Here is a 9,359-nt window from a genome sequence, read left to right as displayed (position 1 = left end):
CCACATAATTTCCATTTAGTTTTCAACAAAAATTATCTCTCTCACTCGTAGCAATCACTACAAGATTTTCTGTATAAGATTTCTTCATACCAATAGGTTTCAATACCCTTCGCGGAATGAACTTTTTGTTAAGTATATCTGTATTCATGGTCTCATGGATTGGTTTATTACATTATTTTCTTAATTAACTTATAAATAAATACATGTCATGTTTTTTATTCCATCTGGGTAATAAAATCTGCATTTTGACTGTTTACAGTTAAAATCACATATATTAATTCTGGGTAAGAATCACTTTTTGTTCCCAGTTTTGTGTTTCAGCTGCATTTTGAAAATTTAATTTTTGTTCTTTGGTCATTTTTCAGTCAATAAAAAATATATATTTCCAAAGGGTTTATCACTATCATGGAGAAGGCGCGAACTGGTAACTAGATCAATAGAAATTGCATTAGTTGATCGGTTATTTTTTTAAATTTGACATGTAAAATTTTTAAGAGACTACATGCATGGTGCTTCTGAAGGAATTCATACTCTAAACTATGTTAATTACGTTTTTTTCTTAACATCCCTTATGCTGATGACTTAAGTAATTTACTTTTGTTTCTATTTAACCACACATTTATCAAAGTAAAAAGATAAAAGTTACAAACATTTCAAATAAATTTTAATGAAGTGCATGCCTGCAATGAAAAAAAAAAAGTGTAGAAAGTAGAGGAAAAAAACATTTCTCCATTACTAACTTAAGCTAGAGTTGCAAACAAAAAGAGAATAATATGATTACTGTACAGAAAAAGGTGTGATTATTAACAAATACGACGGGTATGAAAAGGGACGAAGTATTACCAAAAAGAAGCAAAGTAGCTTTCCTGTCATTGCATAGTGAATAATATGTTGCCAATACAAAAACAGGTGGATAATTATTTCAAGGTTCCTACCATTAACATTTACATTTTCCTTTTCAATCAAAAATAGGGCCTTGGATAATGATTAAATTATGTATATCTCATTTTCTTGATCGCCGAACTATTGCAGCTAAAATGTTTTTGGATCCACTATCGCATGTCAAAGACAAATTAAATGTTTTCTTATGTTTTATAAATCTTTCTATCCAATTAAATGATGACATGTGTAATATTTGATGTTCAACTAATTATATTTTAATGCATACTAATATGATACATATTATCATTTTAATGGGAAGAAATATTGATATGAACAAAAAATAAAAAGATATATATATATATATATATATATATATATATATATATATATATATATATATATATATATATATATATATATATATATAATTTATCCATGTCAAATTAGTGTATATAGAGATCTTTTTGGCAATGACGCTATATATGTGTGGTTAGGTGTCATATATTATATATTTAAAGTAAGTGTAATTTTGTGTGTTGTGTAACTAAGTGTGAGACCCATATATTAAATGAGTTTATTTAAAAAAAAAATATAAAATTTTAAGAATTTGAAAATTTTGAATTTATAAGAAAAATGAGGAATCTTTGGAATTATTAAAATTAAAGAGGCTTTAATGTATTAGATACATTACATATATAAACCATTTCTAATAAATACTTTACATATATATTACCTTACATATTAAATATGAAATTTTAATTTAATAAAATGAAAAATACAATAAAATGACAAATGGAAAATAGAAAATTTGAAAATGTTAGAAAATGTCATGTGTCCAAATGAAGGAGAAGAAGACATGTGGCAAAAAAAAACCTTCATTTATTATAGTAGATAATTAAATTTTGTACCGACTTATATTACAAATAACCAAGTTTTTTTTATTTATTTTTTATTTTGGAAAACATTGAAATTTTATAAAGCACCCCAAATAATGAGAATCTAAAAGGGGACACGACAATAAAAAGACAGTACATTTAAACATAAAAACAAATTAAAGAGAGATCCTACATACCACCATTGCCACTACCTCTACATTTCACCCATAAAAATACAAGGGATTTAATGTTCTTCACTATTCGAGAAGACACACTAAACACTACCGTAAAGATTCGTTCGTTCCCAGCTTTCCTAAGGCACCATGAGAGACCATAACATATAGTTGTGAGCCACTCTTTCTTCTTGACATTCCTTCCCCAAGTCGCAGCAAATTGAATCAGATCTCCAACCGTCTCAAGCTGAGGACTATTTATGTTGCGCCATTGGAAAATTAAGTTCATCTGCCTCAGTCACATAAGGGCACTTAATCAGAAGGTGGTCACAACTTTCTTCTCCGCTAATACACAAGTTACAATAAGTAGAACTTAGCATCATACCCCTTCGACTAAGTTATATGGCAGATGGAATCCTCCCCATGTTGGTTCTCCAAATAAAAGTAGACACCTTAATCGGAACAAGTTTCCCCCAACTAATTTTCGGTTCACTTGCATTTATGTTTGTTTTGTTTTCAATTTTGCTTTCAACAAGTCCACAGTGTAATCCCCATCAGGTGCAAGAACACATTAAATTAGTTCTGTTCCAGTACTAATATGTGTATTAGGAATGTCACGCATTAGCTATTGTACTCCACTACCAAGCCATCCCTACTTGGGTCTGCATACCAACTACGTGTGTATCCATTGTCACTGATTCACTCAGACACAGAACATGACTTTTTCTTGTCCAACTCGTATAGGCCAGTGTATTTTTCCTTGAAAGTGGTGTATACATATATCCTTACTGATATTTCCAAAAACAGTTTTTTATGATTACCAATACGACCTCTAATATTTGAATGGAAAACATTCTTGATATGTAAGTACTAGGTTAATACACCGTTAAAACATGTCTTGACCACTTATATAACAAAAATAATACATAGTAAATTTGAAGAATAAACAACAAAATTCAAATAATAGTTAAATTGTAAATTGATATTTTAATGAAAGATTCCACTATCAACCATTAAAATTTCATAGACTCAAGATAATAACCACAATCATATGCAGTAGTTCATCCGCTAACACATGTATCGGTCATTAAATCACGGGAAATCTTTAGAAAAATCCCATTATTTTGAGAAAAGTTACATTTAAGTCCTATTTTTTTTGAACAAAAAAACCCAAGAAACCGGATAAACCTTACACTTTAATCCTTTTTGACCTGCTGAGTAGGTCACCTATGCTATGTGGCATGCCAGCTGGACAAGGGCTGATGTGGCATGCACAACATCACCTTTTAAATGCAAAAATCGGACTTTATTTAGAAAATGAGGCAGGTGATATTCGAACCCACCACCTCACACATACAGCCAAACACATTTTCCACTAGGCTAGACACTATTTCTTGATTTCATCCCTTAAAGTTTATATATAATGTATTAAATGTTGAAGCTTTTCATTAAAATCTTCAGAAAAGTCCTATTATTTTGAGAAAAGTTACATTTAAGTCCTAAATTTTTTTTTGAACAAAAAAACACAAGAAACTGGATAAACTTTACACTTTAATCCTTTTTGACCTGCTGAGCAGGTCACCTATGCTATGTGGCATGCCATTTGGACAAGGGCTGATGTGGCATGCACAACATAAACCCAAGAAACCGGATAAACCTTACACTTTAATCCTTTTTGACCTGCAGAGTAGGTCACCTATGCTATGTGGCATGCCAGTTGGACAAGGGCTGATGTGGCATGCACAACATCACCTTTTAAATGCAAAAATCGAACTTTATTTAGAAAATGAGGCGGGTGAGATTCGAACCAACCACCTCACACATACAGCCAAACACATTTTCCACTAGGCTAGACACTATTTCTTGATTTCATCCCTTAAAGTTTATATATAATGTATTAATTGTTGAAGCTTTTCATTAAAAATGAGAAGAATGGGATTCGAACCACAACCTCCCACTAACAATTCAAACCACTTTCCACTAGGCTATCATCTTTTTATTGATTACTTTCCTCAAATTTAGATATAATCCTTTAAAATGCTGAAGCTTTTATTATTATTATTATTATTATTATTATTATTATTATTATTATTATTATTATTATTATTTAAAAACGTAAATATATATAAACTTCGAAAAAAAAGAATTACATTTATTATTTCTATTATTATTAATTAATATATTATAAATGTTATTATTAAAAATACACACATTTATAAATGTTTTTACATATAAATATATTTTTCTACATATAGTCACAATTTTAAAAGTTAATAGTGATTATATGTATTTTGTAAAATAAAAAACGTATATATTACTGTTTTTTTTTTTTGTAGTTTATATATATTTATGTAAATATTATAATAATAATAATAATAATAATAATAATAATAATAATAATAATAATAATAAAAGCTTGAGCGTTTTAAGGCATTATATCTAAAGTTAATGAAAACAATTAAGAAAAAGTTGATAGCCTAGTGGAAAGTGGTTGAAATTGTTAGTGGTAGGTTGTGGGTTTGAATCCCATTCTTCTCATTTTTAATGAAAAGTTTCAACATTTAATACATTATATATAAACTTTAAGGGATGAAATCAAGAAATAGTGTCTAGCCTAATGGAAAATGTGTTTCGCTGTATGTGTGAGGTGGTGGGTATGAATCCCACGTGCCTCATTTTCTAAATAAAGTCCGATTTTTGCATTTAAAAGCTGATGTGCATGCCACATCAGCCGTTGTCTAGTTGGCATGCCACATGACATAGGTTACCTGCTCAGCAGGTCAAAAATGATTAAAATGTAAGGTTTATCCGGTTTCTTGAGTTTTTTTGTTAAAAAAAAATTTAGGACTTAAATGTAACTTTTCCTAAAATGATAAAACTTTTCTGACGATTTTCCTTAAATCACAAGCAATATTAGAATAAACATAAATGTATTTTAAATTGCAAAATTAAAGTATTTATGCACATTTTTTTTCATATATAACCTAAAATAAAACCAAGAGATTTTAAGGTTTTGAAAAAAAAAATCATGAATTATTTGTTGACCGTTTTACTTGATATGAAAAATTGAAAAAGAAAATTATAAAATATTTAAATTTTGCAAAATTGAATATTATGAATTTCAATAAAAGAAATTATTTCTAGTGTTTATCCGCAAAATGCAACGACATCGACAATTAGTTCTACTTACCTGCAGATTACGATTAGTTTTTTGATGAATTTACGTTAAAAGTAAAAGAAAAAATTGTTGGATTAAGGTGTCTAAGCTGATAATTAAATTGATATATTCTTAAATTAGAAGCAAATTCTTTTTTGGGTTGCCTTCATAACGATAACTGAATAGAATGATTTTTGGAAAGGGATGTTGATTTGTTAATTTATTATATCATTAATAAATTGTAACAAATGATTTGTTAATGTATTATATGATTAATATATTAATTAAAAATACTAATAATTAATTAAGAATTAATAAGAAATTAATTTTAACTAATTTCAAGTTAATTAGAATTAATTGGAAGTGCAGGAACTAAGTTCTAGTTGTTCAATAGTTGAGTAAAGTAGGGTTTCTAGAACCCTCTAAGCATGGCCGGTTGTAGGCTAGGGTTTTACGGTTTTCTAGATGAATCATATTGGATAATTAAGGAGTTAGATAATTACTTAATTCAAGATATTATTATTATATTCAAATTAGGTTTATCTAAGGCTTTCTTATCAACTATAAATATGATCCCTAGGGTTTTATATTTTCGTTCGCTCCTTCTATGACTCAAGCGTCAAAAATTTGCTCTAAGCCTCCCCTCTCCTCAAGTCTTCTAGTTATTGGGGTTTTTGGTACAAGCCATTAGATGTATCCAAGCTTTTGGTGTTTGCTTTCCAAGAAACTACAAGAGGATTTAAGTTGATTATTTGCTATAATAATCAAGAAGTTTGTAACCCTAATCTTTATGTAAATTTCAATTTTCATAGTCTCTCTCTGGGGTTTCTTGATAATCATAGTTTCTAGCTATCAATAGAGAAAACATAGATCCTTTCTAGGTTGCATGTGAGCTTAAGGGTTGAAGAGTTTTTCCGCGACATGAGTTTTTTATAACCTAGAAAACCCATTAGTGGTATTAGAGCCTTAGTTTTCTATTTAATCGTCCATAAAAGTGAATTGATCAAAATTAGGGTTTATGGAAATTAAACCCTAAAGGCTTTAACATTTTGATAATGGCTAGAATTCTTGAAACCCTAGCCTCCACCCTTATTTTTGGAAATTTGTAGGATCCCTTAGGGTTTCTAGTTTCCTTAATTACAATTTTATATGCCTTAAATTTTGGATAATTAAAAAACCTAGTAACCCTTATCCCTTGTTGAAGGTTTGTGATGATCAGATACACTTCAAGTAAAACAAACAAGAACAAAGTTACTAAGCAATTAACGAACGAAAAAGTAAATAACACAGAGGATTCACCAAATTGTCTTTCACCAAGGAAAAGGTTGTTACAAAGACGATTATGACACCAAGCTGTAGGTTACATTAGGGTGTTATCCTAATGTTAAATATATACTAATTTATACAAGTATATCCCTTGATTGAAGGGATTGTATCTTATCTATACTAGAACCGATCCTCATCGCAAGAATATCAGATATGTAATCTATTATATATACATCTATATCATTACCTAATATACAAAAGATTACATTTAATAATTATCTTCACGCTAACGCTGATAAACTTGATATGTCGATGTTGATAGTGATGTACATGTTGACGCTAGCAGATAATGTGTGGAGTGTTTGACTCATCATAGCATAATGTGTGACCTTACAATCTCTCCTTATCTGATGATGTCAAAACTAATCTTCTTCTTTAGAGTCATAAAAAGAAACATTGTAGAACTTGTCATATTCTTTCAAGATCTCTGGCTTAACCCATCCAAATTCATCAATTTGAAGCTCTTCCAATTTTTTACTTAGCTCTAGAGATATCAGCACATGATATCCTCTTTCCAGTTTAAAATGTCTATGTCCTTCCAAGCGAAGATGAAACAAATTTTTAGTGGGAGCAACAAGAAGATCGTCAATGCATTGAAATCACATGTGATTTTGACTGTCAAGATAGAAAATGACATGCTCTGGTTCTCGAATGAACATATACTGAACTGGTTCAACACCTGCTAGTAGTTCGTTATTGATATACCTCGTGCCCTAAGGAAGAAGAAACTTGGTATTCTTGGACTGTTTGGGAGCACTTGTTCTTCTTGAGGAAGCTGGTCTAGATGGACCAGCTGGTGGCACAAGGTTCAACTTCTTGACTTTTTTGAGTAGCTGCTGAATTGCCAACTTCAACTCCTGAGCATGAATACCCTTATGTTTGTCAATAATTTCTTGAATTTGCATGTGATTTCAATTTTCACTAGATCACGAGCAAATACAACCTCAATGTATTTGTCAATTTTCACTAGATCACGAGCAAATACAACCTCAATGTATTCATATTCAGTCTTCTTCCTGACCAAGTGAAGCTTTATGGACTCATTCCTTGGTTTGGTGCATCTCATTTTGATAATGGGATTATTCTTTGTTCTTCGAGTCAGAGATCTCCAAACTTCTTTCGATTGATCCTATTGTTTTGGTCTGAAACCCCGTGTTGCTTTTCCTTACTATTATTGAAGAGCTGAATTTTCTTGACTTGATCATTAGTGCTTTAAACATCAACACTTTCTTCAGCGGAAGCAAAGGATTGAGCAAATTTGGCAGATAGACATTCTCTTTTTCTAGCTTCTTTTTTTTGTCAACATTATTCTTTATCATGATTTCTATTACTTTATCAATGGTTATACCCCATATTTTATCCAATTCATTTAGATCAAAGATGAGTTTGTTTTTCTTGGAAGGAGGAGGTGTTGAAGGATCATTAGCTGCAGAAGAACTTCCAACTTCAACGTTATGAGCTTCCCTTGAGAATGAACCCTTCCTCTTTTGAGGATTAAGCTGCTCATTATTAAAATTAATGTTATTGTTTTTTTCTTGAGGAACCTCCAATTCAAAGTAAGAATCAAGGTAAATTAGGTCTGGCAATCATGTCATGTTCGGGTTAGCGGGTCGCGTGTTGGCGGGTCAAAATATACCAACCCGAACACGACCCACTTAACTATACATGTCATGGGATAGTGGGTCACATGTTTGGAACATAAACCCATATATGACCTGTCAACCCATTTATTTATATGGGTTCACAGGTTAGCAGGTTTGTGGGTCAAATTTGGGTTTGTGTGTTCGTGGGTTGGATCACAACAATCGATTGTCTATTGTGTTGTGCGTCCATTGTTCACATTCAGGAATCGACATCATTCGATAATCATTCAATCATTCATGCTGCCATTCTTCGTGAGTTTGTTTTGTCGTTCGTCACAGAGGGGAGAGCAAGAGAGGGCTTCTTCGATTTTGTTTGTGAGATATTGAGATTATTTAGGGCAAATGCCAAATGTCAAATGGTCAATGCTATCGAGTATCCTATCCTAGTATAAAGTATAAACTGTATATAGTGTATAATACTTACATTTAAAAAAATATATAAATTTGTTTTATTAAAATTATAAACGGGTTGGAGGGTCAACCCGTATATTTTCTAAGAAACCCATATATGACCTGTTTAATAAACAGGTTGACAAGTTGGCGGGTTGTCGGGATGATGGGTTCAAAAACTCAACCCAAAACCGTTTATTTTGTGTCGTGGCGTGGTTCGTTTCGACAATTGTCAGGCCTAGGGTAAATAACATTCAAAGGAACAGTAGGAACAACAACTTGTGGCATGAATCCAAGATCAAGAAACCCTTCATAGTCATTGGTCTCTGATTGATCACGAGTTTCTAGAATGGGCTGATTATCAGTTGTTGCATTAGCATTTGGAATGGCAAAAACAACAATCTCCTTTCGAGAATTAGCTTCAGACCTTCCCGGTTCAGACATCTCAGGCACTACCATTTGCATTTTCTGATCAGGTCTCTCTTGATTATTCTCCCCCTTTTTGATAACATCAGATTGAAGAAGTTACCCAGAAGGTGGTGAAGGAATGCGAGGAAGAGGATGAGATGGTAAATGAGGTGGTGGAGGAGGACTCTTCCCTAATCATCCTGATGAAAAGCAGCAGTGTTGGCATAGGAGGAACATTCTCAACTTCAGGAGAAGGAGAGGTTGACTCATCTTGGATCATTAGCTCAGTAGTTTCCATTAGAGGTGGGGTTGATCCACGTTGTACAACATCATTTGTAGAAGGAGTGGATGAAGAAGTGGATGAGAATCGAATGTGCTTGTTCATCCTTGGAGAAGGGTTCATTCCATGAGCAAGGTCTTCTCCCTTATCAATGATTGGTTCTTCTTCATCATCATTCATGTCTTCTTCTTCATCAGTCTCTTCTTTATTATCAGTGCCTTCTTC

The sequence above is a fragment of the Lactuca sativa genome, chromosome 5, assembly GCF_002870075.4.
Source record: "Lactuca sativa cultivar Salinas chromosome 5, Lsat_Salinas_v11, whole genome shotgun sequence".
Classification (NCBI taxonomy): domain Eukaryota; kingdom Viridiplantae; phylum Streptophyta; class Magnoliopsida; order Asterales; family Asteraceae; genus Lactuca; species Lactuca sativa.
The sequence above is the reverse complement of the archived record's forward strand: the minus strand, read 5'-3'. Positions refer to the sequence as shown.